Consider the following 12810-nt stretch of genomic DNA (forward strand, 5'->3'; position numbering starts at 1 on the left):
CCTCGTGTTTAGGATTTAGCTCTGGGTATATTATAAAAAACAAACAAAATTAAATCTAAAAACAAGTTTTATTAAATGAAAGTAAAGAACGACTTTAGAGCTTAAAACGAACAGAAATCATCCCGTATATCAGGGAGGCTGCCTCCCTGATATCCCTGATATGACCTCCTTAACCCCCTGCTCTCTACGGTAAAGTTTGGCTTATTGACACAGTGCTTTACGAAAGACTACTCAAACACGAGGGGCCCTGAATTCGAATAAGAAGTAATTCTATAGCACTTTAAAACCTTAGTGCAAAGAGCGGGGGAACAGCTCCCTGATTTGCGAAAATTATTCTCTTCATTTAAACCTTTAATGTCGCTCTTTTCTTTCACTTGAGAAAACTTGTTTTTTCACTTAATGGTATATAAATCAAAAAGTCTAAATAAAAGCTTGTCACTGTAGCAACTACTATTATATTGCATTAATTTTTTAAGATTTATTGTTTGTGTTATTGTGTTTGTTATTGTTTTTGTGCAACTACTATTATAATACATTAATTTTTTTAGATTTATTGTTTGTTTTATTGTTTTTGTTATTGTTTTTGTGCAACTACTATTATATTACATTAATTTTTTAAGATTTATTGTTTGTGTTATTGTGTTTGTTATTGTTTTTGTGCAACTACTATTATATTGCATTATTTTTTTAAGATTTATTGTTTGTGTTATTGTTTTTGTGCAACTACTATTATTTTTTATTACATTAATTAGTATTACATTAATTTTTTAAGATTTATTGTTTGTGTTATTGTTTTTGTTATTGTTTTTGTGCAACTTCTATTATATTGCATTAATTTTTTAAGATTTATTGTTTGTGTTATTGTTTTTGTTATTGTTTTTGTGCAACTTCTATTATATTGCATTAATTTTTTAAGATTTATTGTTTGTGTTATTGTGTTTGTTATTGTTTTTGTTATTGTTTTTGTGCAACTACTATTATATTGCATTAATTTTTTAAGATTTTTTGTTTATGTTATTGTTTTTGTTATTGTTTTTGTGCAACTACTATTATATTACATTAATTTTTTAAGATGTTATTGTTTGTGTTCTTTGAAAACCACGACTCTATTCGTCAATTGTGGGCAATTAACATTTCCCCCTTAAAAATTCGTGCGCAAATGCCTACTTTGTACCTAGGTCTCTGGGATCTCCTGATAAATCTCTCAGTTTTATTCGATATATGGTCTTGAAGATTTTACTATTCCCTTTGAGACTCTTTGATTAGGTAAGAAAGATCTGTCCTTACAATTATAGAGCATAGGAAATAGGGCATAGGAATGTAATTATAGGGCACAGGGCAAGAAGAAATATGGCATAGGAATGTAAGTATAGGGCACAGGGCAAGATGAAATAGGGCATAGGAATGTAATTATAGGGCACAGGGCAAGAGGAAATATGGCATAGGAATGTAATTATAGGTCACAGGGCAAGAGGAAATAGGGCATAGGAATGTAAGTATAGGGCACAGGGCAAGATGAAATAGGGCATAGGAATGTAATTATAGGGCACAGGGCAAGAGGAAATAGAGCATAGGAATGTAATTATAGGGCACAGGGCAAGATGAAATATGGCATAGGAATGTAATTATAGGGCACAGGGCAAGAGGAAATAGGGCATAAAACATTGGAAGTACATCCCATAGGGTCTTTAGGTGCCATAGTTATATGTTTATTAACTAAAAAAACTTTTTCCATAAAATATGTTTTTCAAAAAAAAAGTAAAGAACTCCATTAAACCAAAAACGAATAAAAACAGAATCAAATACTCTGCCAGGCATACAACTACCACAAATCAGTATCAATAAATAATTGAAACCCAAAACAAACAGAAATTAAAATAAATAAAGGAGTCAAACTCAAAACGAACTGCAATTAATATGAATTGGGTTCTAAAACCCTATGCTTTCTAAAATCCAGAATATAATCTGTACTTTACTGAAAAAAAATCAAATGAATTTGCTGAAAAAAGTGGATTGTCAATTTAATATACGCATGCCGGTATTTATTCCTTAAACTCTTAATTAATTTTTGATTTCTTAAAGATATAAAAATGAAAACATTTAAAATAATTTTTTTTCAGTAAAGTACAAATTATATTCTGGCTTTTAGAAAGCATAGGGGTTTAGAACCCTACTCATATTAATTTCTGCTCGTTTTGAGTTTGACTCTCTTATTTATTTTAATATCTGCTCGTTTTATTTTTCATTTATTTATTGATACTGATTTGTGGTAGTTGTATTATTTGATTCTACTTTTGTTTATGTTTGGTCTAATGGAGTTCTTTCCTTTGTTTTGAAAAACGTATTTTGTGGAAAAAGTTTTTTCTAATTAATTTCTGTTTTTTTTTATATATTGACACAGTCTTTTTCAGGAAAAAAGACTAAGCCTCTTCTGCCCCTAATCTCTGGGGCTTGTTTCAAACCCAAAAGCCTTGTTATATGATATTTAGGCTATTTTGAATAGAATGGCTATCTCAAAATTTTTATTTGATACATTTCTGGACAATACGACGTGTGTTTGGAGGGGGGATAGCGGCCTTCCGAAAACTCTGACTCTGAAAGAGAGCACTAGAGCGTCTGATCACCAATCCAATGAGCCCCCTTCAAAGTTTATATGACCTTGCTTTCTATGAACACCTTATATTCCCCCAGGGCATAACTTACAACCCTTGCCCTGAGGGTTGGGTTTTTTTTTATCATCAAAGGCATAATTTTGGGACCTTTCAAATATGTTGAACAAAACGAGTATCTCAAATTTTGATTGGAAGAGTTTGGGGGAATGACGGGCATGGGGGGCATTTGCCCCCTAATCACTTTTGACTAATAAAAAAGGCACTATTCCATTCAATTTCAAATCGATCATCCCTTATTGGAGCTTCTTAGACCAAACTTTTGATAAGAACCTTATGTGCCCTATGGGCATAAGTTACAACCCTTGTCCTGAGGGCTAAGGGGGGAGGGTTGTCATCGTCAAAGACATGATTTCCAGACCTTTCAACTACGTTGAACAAAATGGCCATATCAAAACGTTGATCGTAAATGTTTAAGGAAATGATGGGTGTGTGGGGGGGGGGGGGGTTGTGATTCTCACTCCTATTACTTTCGACTATTAAAAAGGGCAATAGCCCTCTCAATTCTCAATCGGATGAGCCCTTTTGAAGTTTTTACGACGGCATTTTCTATAAAAAACCTCATATGCACCCATGTCACAACTTTCAACCTTAGCCTTGAGGGCTGGGGGGGTTGTCATACTCATAGACATAATTTCCCCACCCTTCAACTACGTTAAACAAAATTACTATACCAAAATGTTGATCGGAATTATTTTGGAAAATGATGGACGGGTGGGGGCATTTGCCCTCCGATCGCTTTTGACAAATTTTCAAAATTTTGATTGAATGTGTTCGGGGAAATGGTGGACGTCAGAGGGGGTATAGTTGTCCTCCAATCACTTTCGACTATTAAAAAGGACACTAGCCCTTTCAATTTCCAATCGAATGAGCCCTTTCTGAAGTTTCTACGAGTACACTTTCTATAAGAGCCTTATATGCTCAGAGGGCATAACTTACAACTCTTGCCCTGAGGGTTGTGGGAGGGTTGTCATCCTCAAAGACATAATTTCCAGAACTTTATACTACGTGGAACAAAATGGTCATCTCAAAATTTTGATTGGATGCATTTGGGGAAATGGTGGGCGGTCCTTTTTGAAGTTTTTACGACAACGCTATCTATAAAAACCTTATATGCTCCCAGGGCGTAACTTAAAACCCTTGCCCTGAGAGGTGTGGGGGATTTGTCATCCTCAAAGACCTAATTCCCAGAACTTTCAACTACATTGAACATAATGGCCATCTCAAAATTTTGATTGGGTGTGTTTGGTGAATTGGTGGGTGTGAGAGGGGGGTTATTTGCCCTCCAATCACTTTTGACTATTAAAAATGGCACTAGCCCTTTCAATTTCCAATCGAATGAGCCCTATTTAAGTTTCTATAACAACACTTTCTATAAAAACCTTATATGCGCCCAGGGCATACCTTACAACCCTTTCCTTGGGGGTTTTGGGGGTGGTCCTCCTCAAAGACCTAATTTCATAAACATTAAACTACGTTGAACAAAATTGGTATTTCAGAATTTTGATTGGATGTGTTTGGGGATGGTGGGCGTGAGAGGGTGGGTTAGTTTGCCTCCAATCACTTTTGACTATTAAAAAGGGCACTAGCCCTTTCAAGTTCCAATCGAATGAGCCCTTTTTGAAGTTTCTACAACAAAGCTTTCTATAAAACCTTATATGCCCCCAGGGCATAACTTAAACCTTTGCCCTGGGGGCTGGGGGGGGGGGATTTCATCTTCAAAGACATAATTTCCAGAACTTTCAACTACGTTGAAATAATGGCTATCTCCAAATTTTGATCTAAAATTGTGGGCGTAAGAGGGGGGCTAGTTGCCCTCCAATCATCTTGGAATATTAAAAAGGACACTAGCCCTTTCAGTTTTCAATTGAATGAGTTATTTTTGAAGTTTGTACGACACCACCATCTATAAAAAGCTTATATGCCCCCATGACATAACTTACAACCCTTGCCCTGAGGGTTGTGGGGGGTTTGTCATTCTCAAGACATAATTTCCAGAATTTTCAACTACGTTGAACAAAATGGCTATTCTAAAAATTTTGATTGGATGTGTTGGGGGAAATGATGGGCGTGAGAGGGGGGTTAGTTGCCTTCCAATTATTTTCAACTATAAAAAGGGCACCTTATATGCTCCCAGGGCATAACTTACAACCCTGGCCCTCAGGGCAATGTGGGGGGGGGTTGTCGTCCTGAATGACCTAATTTCCATAACTTTTAACTACGTTGAATAAAAGGGTTATATAAAATTTCTGATTTGTTTGTTTGGGGAAATGTTGGGCGTGAGAGGGGGGTTAGTTGCCCTCCAATCACTTTTGACTATGAAAAAGGGAACCACGCCATTGAATTTACAATTGAATGAGCCACTTTTGAAGTTTCTATGACAATGCTTTCTACAAAACCTTATATGCACCTAGGGCATAGCTTAAAACCGTTGCCCTGAGGGCTGTGGGGGTTATTTTCTCCTCAGAGACATATTTTCCAGATCTTTCAACTACTTTGAACAAAATGGCTATCTAAAAATTTTAATTGGATGTGTTTGGGGAAATGGTTGGTGTGGAAGGGAGTTTTAGTTGCCTTCCAATCAATTTCGGCTATTAAAAAGGGCACAAGCTTTTCCAATTTCCAATCGAATGAACGCTTTTCGAAGTTTCTACGATAGCTCCTTCGAAACGCAGTGTCCTGGTCTAAACAAAGAAACAAACAAATAATACATTGTGCCAACATCGTTCTTTACTTAGGCAGCGCTATTGCTCTGCCTATGAAAAGTTAAAGCTCCCCTCACTATGGGTCGTTCTTTTGATAGCATTGGGAAATTTTAGCGGATATTGAAAAATTAAAGAACTAGGAAGCTACAGCCCTCTACCTTCTTTAATTTCGAAAGTGATAGGGTGTTCCGGAGCTGTAGCAAATGTTAGTTTTTAGAAGGTAAGATTTGTTGGATAAGATAAACAAATTAACAAATAAATATAAAAAGTTAATTAACAGTTGTTAATTAACAAATTAACAAATAAATATTAACAAATAAATAAATATAAAAATAAATAAATATAAACAAATAAATATAAAAATAAACAAATAAAGACAAGATTAACAAATTACAGCACTCGTCACAATAATAAAGAAAAAAAAATAAAATAAAAACTATTCTCTTCTTTTTGCAAAATACTCATCAAGATATCTTCCCACTAGACAAATAAATTTTGACGACGTACTTCTCAAGGCATCAGGAAGCAGCATTCCATCATTCCCAAATAAATTTTCCCTTACCCCCAAAAGACCTCGACAACGACTCAATTATGTTGAGCAAATCTGGGTATCTTTTGCAATATTCGAAGTCTCTTTGGGTAAAAAAAAAATCAATTTAAAAGATGAATAATCGTCAAGGTTGTTGTGAACCCCTTGAGAGGCACGATTCAACAGCTTCTGCAACACAAGAAGTGTACCCCCAGATGATCTTTGGGCACAAAAGTTAATTTTTGGATTCAAGAAATTTTCTACTTACGGCCACCTAGTCCATTGATTTATGCCATTAAACCAAAATATCAATAAGGGGAAATGAGAAAAAAAAGTAAAATATTTTTTTAGAGATAGCAAATTTTTCTTAGACCTCATTTCAATAAAAATTGAAGTTTCTCAAGTATTTATATTACCACTTAGCCATTGGTATTTATTATCTTTTAGTAAAAAGTTCCACAAACTTTCCAGAAAAGCATATTCGAAATATTTTACATGATTTATTGTGAAAAAGAAATCTATGCTACAATTAATAAGACGGTAGCAGCCTTGACACTGACAAAATGTACATTTTACATTATTCATATCTTCTGAAACATTTTAAACCATTTGAATGCTCAAAAATGCTCAATAACTAATTTAAGTAATAAATTTAAGTAATCACAAATAATTTTAAATTTGTTTAAATATTTCAAACTGTTTCCTATTCCAGTTCTTATGAAAATTGCTTGTTATTTACAATATTGTTCATTTATGTTTTTTGTTTATTATAATTTATTTATTATTCTTCGTTATTAGCATGTTATTTTTTTTTAGTGTTCCGTGATTGTAAAAATCCAAGACTTTTTTATGCAATAGCTTTGCTACTTGGTTGAGGAGGGGTTCATATTCGGAAAACACAGAATATAGGTAACTAATATTTAAATTTTAAGAAAATACCCAATTATTCATAAAATATCAAGGCATTTTTTCGGAGAAAGAGTGGGATAGATTGAAGCTACCAAATTCTATTCCTCTCCATGTTCGGGCCTGATTGAAAATACAATTTTAGTGAGAAACTAACTTATAATAACAAGTTAGATTTTAACTTTCAGTTAAATTTTTAGAGTCTTTCAGAACAATCTAGTCTGCTTTCTACTTTCGCTTTCTCTTTTGTTCGGATATTATTAAAATCTAGTTATGTGTGTGAATTTGGTTCGTTGAAGTGATTGCTTTTCCTAAGCCTATTACTATCTAACCTCAGATTCAGAAATAACTTGAGGTATATCGTGATCAAAATAGGCCTTGAGTGGAGATGTTGTGCTAAGCGGCAAAGTGGGGTACTCCTAAGAATGATATCGGTGAGTCAATGAACAAACTCAGGTAGTAAAATTAGTAAAATTATGACACGAAGTGCCGTAAATTTACCTATATTACTGTGACATTGTTGAAATGTCATTAGGTAAAAACGGTTGGCGAGTTGGTAAATTATGCTGTCTGTGAAGTCCCTGGCTCTAAGTTATAGTTAATATTTACTGCAAATGAAATGACTCGTGACTTCTATTACTTTTTGTTTTTTTTGTCCTTTTGACTGTTTAGTTTTTTACTATTGTGTCCTTCTATGGTTTAGTACTACTACCACTACAACACACTGTAGCTCCAAGCCACCTAAGGCTGACACGACTGTGCATGCTCTTCCTCCACCCCAATTTATTCAAAGTTTTAATCTTTACCTCCTCCCTTAAAGTTGCAATTTCCTTCAGTTCATTTCCTATGACCACTTCTCAACCCATTCTGCAACGCCCTGTTTTTAGCTTGAACAGTGGACGTGGACATTGTTCGCCACGCATCAACCCAAAGTCAAACCAATATTTCATCCCTTAGTTCTATGACTATCTACCTTAGTTCTGCTCCAGGAATGACGTATAGACGGATGATCGATCAAGGCTTATCTATCAACAAATGAAATGTCATCATTTTTATACAATTAATTAAAAAAAACTTAAAAACTTAATAAAAAAAAGCGCCAATGACGCAGTAGGTTTTAGACTTTTACAGTGAATGAAAGAGGTCATACCCAAACTCTTGTTTGTAGTGATTTTTGTTCGTTTCAAGCTTGATTTGCATATTCAATTTAAGTTTCACTCGTTTTAAGATTTATTTATTGATTTAAATTAATATGTATTGTATGTTTTTTTTGGATTGATTGTTTATTAAATTTCTGTTCGTTTTAGGTTTCATTTATACTTGAATAGGAAATCTTTTTTTTTCGTTTTAAGCTTGATTTTGATATTCAATCTAAGCATTACTCGCTTTAAGATCTATTTGTACATTTATATTATTACTTGTTGTATGTTTTTGCTATGATTATTTATTTAATTTCTGTTCGTTTTTGGGTTTCTTTTATTCTCTAATAGTAATTTCTGGTCGTTTTGATTTTGAATTTTAACATTTATTTGTATCAGCTGAGCTTAAGTTTAAAATGGCCTTTACTTTTTTTTTAAAAAATTATCTTTCGGAAAGTTTTTTTTATTTATTTTTGTTCGTTTTTGATAGCATAAAATTTCAAGTTCTTAAAAATTCCTTATTTCAAAATCAAACTAAAAAAAAAAAAAAAAAAAATATTCATCAAAGTATCAAAACTGTTATCAAAGTAACAATATCAAAGTGAAAAAATGGGCTTGTGTCAACCTCGGAGTTTTTATTATCTGATGTTTGAACTATTTTTAACAAAATTACTATCTCAAAATTTTTATCAGATGGATTTGGGGAAAAAGGGCGTGTGGGGACTAATTAATCTTCGGTCTCTTTTGACTCTTTAAAAGTGAACTAGAACTTTCTATTTTTAACCATATAAGCCCCCTCTGAAGTTTATACGAGTATCCATTCTATAAGAGCCATAAATATCCCCAGAGTATAACTTAAAACTCCTTTCCCTGGGCCCTGTGGGGTTGTGTCGATCCTGGAGTTTTAATATCTGATGGTTGAACTATTTTTAACAAAGTAGTCACCTCAAATTTTTATCGGATGGGTTAATCCATCCAATACACCCAAAGGCGTGGAGGACGGGAGGGGCTAGTTGCCCTGTGATCTTTTTTGGCTCTGAGAAAATGATATACAACTTTTAATTTCCATTCAAATGAACCCTCCGTGAAGTTTATACGAGTATCTCTTCTATAAGAACCAATATATCCCCAGAGTGTAACTTACAACGCCTGTCCCTGGGCCCTGGGGGTTGTGTCGATCCTGGAGTTTTAATATCTGATGGTTGAACTATTTTTAACAAAGTGGTCACCTCAAATTTTTATCGGATGTGTTAATCCATCCAATACACCCAAAGGCGTGGAGGACGGGAGGGGCTAGTTGCCCTGTGATCTTTTTTGACTCTGAGAAAGTGATATACAACTTTTAATTTCCATTCAAATGAACCCTCTCTGAAGTTTATACGAGCATCCCTTTCATAAGAACTACATACGGCTCCAGGGCACAGCAGGGCACTGCCCCCGGGCCTGGGGGGATGTGTCGACACCGGAGTTTTCGTTATTTGACCTTTGAACTATTTTGAAAAAATGGCTTTCAAAAAGTTATTATCGGATGGGTTTGAGGAAAATAGGGCGTGGAGAGGGGGGCTAGCTGCCCTCCGATCTCTTTTGACTCTTAATAAGTAAACGAGAACTTTCAATTTCTAATCATATGAGCCCTTCGAAGTTTATACGAGCATACCTTCCATAAGAACCATATATGCCCCCAGAAAAATAAAACGTCTTCCCCGGGCCCTGGGGGGGGATTGTGTCGACACAGGAGTTTTTCTTATCTGACCTTTGAACTATTTTTAACGAAATGGTCATACGTAAAGGAGTTTTTGTTATATGATCTTTGAACTATTTTCAACAAAATGGCTACCTAAAATTTTTTATCAGATGTATTTCGGAAAACGGGCTTGGGGGGCAGTTGCCCTCCGATCACTTTTGAATCTTAAAAAGGGCACTAGAACTCTCGATTTCCAACCAAATGAGCTCCCTTTGAAGTTTATACGACCACCCCTTCTATATGAAGTAACTCTGGAAAAAAAAATAAATGGAGTATGGGGGGAGGTTAGCTCCCCTGCAATCACTTTTGACTCTTGAATTACAACTTTCAATTTCCAATCAAATGAGCCCTCTAGGAGGTTTATATGAGCATCCCTTCCATAACAACCATGTATGCCCCCAAGGCATAATTTACAACGCCTACCCCCAGCCCTGGGGGGCTGTGTCGACACCGGAGTTTTTTGTTATCAGAACTTTGAACTATTTGAACAGAACTTTGCATTATTCATAACGCCTGCCTCCGGGCCCTGGTGGGTTCCTTCGACACAGGAATTTTTCTTTTCTGACCTTTGAACTATTTTTAATGAAATGGCTATTACAAAAATTTTATTGGATGGGCTTGGGGAAAAAAGGGTGTATGTGTGTTTGGGGGGGGGGCTAGTTGATCTTGGAAATCTTTTGTCTCTTAAAAACTGAACTAAATCTTTCAATTTCCAATCAGATGAGCCCCCCTGAAGTTTATACAAGCACCCCTTTCATAAGAACGATATACTCTCCCAGGAAAACACTTACAACGCCTTCTTTCCGGGCCCTGGGGGGAGTTCTCATTATCTAATTTTTGAACAATTTCCAAAAAACTGGCTATCTCAAAATTTGTGGTGGATGAGTTTGGGCAAAAAAGGACCTTGGGGGGGGCTAGTTACCTATAACTCTCTTGACTCTTAAGAAGTTAACTATAACTTTCAGTTTCCAATCAAATTAGCCCTCTATGAAGTTTATACGAGCATCTCTTTCATAAGGACCATACATGCCCCTAGGGCATAACTTAGAACGCCTTCCCCTGGGGGGTTGTATTGATATCGGATTTTTCTTATCTGACCTTTGAACTATTTTTAACAGAATGTCTATTTCAAAATTTTCATCATATGGGTTTGGAAAAAGAAGGCGTGGGGGGGGGCTAGCTGGCCTCGATCTCTTTTGACTATTAAAAATTGAGCTCGAACTTCCAATTTCTAGTCAAATAAGCCCTCTCTGAAGTTTACACGAGCACCCTTTCATACGATCAATATATGCCCAAGGGCATAGCTTACAACGCCTGCCCCCGATCCCTGGGGGATTGTGACGACACCTGAGTTTTTGTTATCTGACTTTTGAGCAATTTATATCTTAATGGTTATCTGAAAATTTTTATTGGATGCATTTAGGGAAAAAGGGGCGCAGGGGGGGCTAGTTGCCCTCCAATCTCTTTTGACTCTAAGAAACTGAACTAGAACTTTCAATTTCCAATCAGAAGATCCATCTCTGAAGTTTTTGCGAGAATCCCTTCAATAAGAACCATATATTCCCCCAGGGCATGACTTACAACACCTGCCCTCGGGCCCTGGTGGGCTGTGTCGACCCCGGAGTTTTCGTTATATGGTCTTCGAAGTATTTAAAAAAAAAGCTATCTCAAAGTTCTTATCGGATAGGTTTGACGAAAAAAGGGCATGGCGGGAGGGGGGGGCGCTAGGTGAGCTAGAACTTTCAATTTCTAATCAAATGAGCCCTATTTGAAGTCAATACGAGCATCCCTTCCATAAGACCCATATATGCCCCCAAGGCATAACTTATAACGCCTGCCCCCGGGGCCTGGGGGGTTGTGTCGACACCGGAATTTTTGTTATAAGACCTTTGAACTATTTTTAACAAAATAGCTATCTTAAAATTTTTATTGGACGAATTTGGGAAAAAGAGGTTGGGGAGGGGGGGGTACCCTCCAATAAATTTTGACGCTTAAAAAGTGAACTAGAACTTTCAATTTCCAATCAAATGAGCCCTCTCTGAAGTTTATATGAGTATTCCTTCCATAGGAACCATATATGCCCCAGGGCATAACTTATAACGCCTGCCCCCGGGGCTGGGAGGTTGTCTCGACACCGGAATTTTTGTTATAAGACCTTTGAACGATTTTTAACAAAATAGCTATCTTAAAATTTTTATTGGATGCATTTGGGAAAAAGAGGTTGGGGAGGGGGGGGGGGGGGCAACCCTCCAATATATTTTTACGCTTAAAAAGTGAACTAGAACTTTCAATTTCCAATCAAATTAGCCCTCTCTGAATTTTACATGAGTATTCCTTCCGTAAGAACCATATATGCCCCAGGGCATAACTTAGAACCCTTGCCCCTAGAGACTGTGGGGGGAGTGCCTGCTCAAACATATAATTTACAGAACTTTCAACTACGTTGAACAAAATGGCTATATAAAATTTTGATTGGATGGGTTTGGGGGAAATGGTGGGTGTGGAAGGGGTGTCAGTTGCCTTAGAATCACTTTCGACTATTAAAAATGGAACTAGCCATTTAAATTTCCAATCGAATGAGCCCTTTCTGAAGTTGCCCTCCAATCACTTTTGACCCTTAAAAAGGGCACTAGAACTCTCGATTTCCATTCAAATGAGTCACATTTGAAGTTTCTACGAAGACCCCTTCCATATGAAGTACCTCTGGAGAAAAACAAAAAATAATAATAATAATAATAAAACATTGGAGCCGTATGGCCTTTACTATAGGCAACGCTATAGCGTTGCCTCTGACAATCCTAAAAAGGGCTTATACCAGATTTGCCATCTCACTCACTCGGACTATCTGTCTTGGCTTTTTCTACAATTTGCGCATGGCTAGATGTCCGCAACTACTTTATTATAATTCAAAATCAACAAAACCACACTCTTTCGCAATCTGTTCTCCTCCGTAATCATGGCCTAGCCATCTTAGCCTTTCTTTCGTTTGTTTTCTAACCTTTCACAGCTTCAACTATCATTGCTAATTATGCTACCCAGGTATGTGAAGCCAACGACTTGATCAATTTCCTCGTTACCAAACATTATCGCTTCACCTTGTTTATTCTAAGCTACTTGA

The 12810-nt window shown here is 36.1% G+C and overlaps 1 protein-coding gene across 1 annotated transcript in view; it reads left to right on the plus strand.

The window, feature by feature from the left end:
• The first annotated feature begins 1234 nt into the window (after window positions 1–1234).
• Window positions 1235–12810, plus strand: part of LOC148953700 (metabotropic glutamate receptor-like) — a 265383-nt gene continuing 253807 nt past the window's right edge. The window contains 1 exon segment of the mRNA XM_089085810.1: window positions 1235–1266. The gene's annotated coding sequence lies outside the window, so the exon portion shown is untranslated.

Source organism: Artemia sp. Qi Xiang Cuo, chromosome 3, assembly GCF_049724085.1.
Source record: "Artemia sp. Qi Xiang Cuo chromosome 3, ASM4972408v1, whole genome shotgun sequence".
Classification (NCBI taxonomy): Eukaryota; Metazoa; Arthropoda; class Branchiopoda; order Anostraca; family Artemiidae; genus Artemia; species Artemia sp. Qi Xiang Cuo.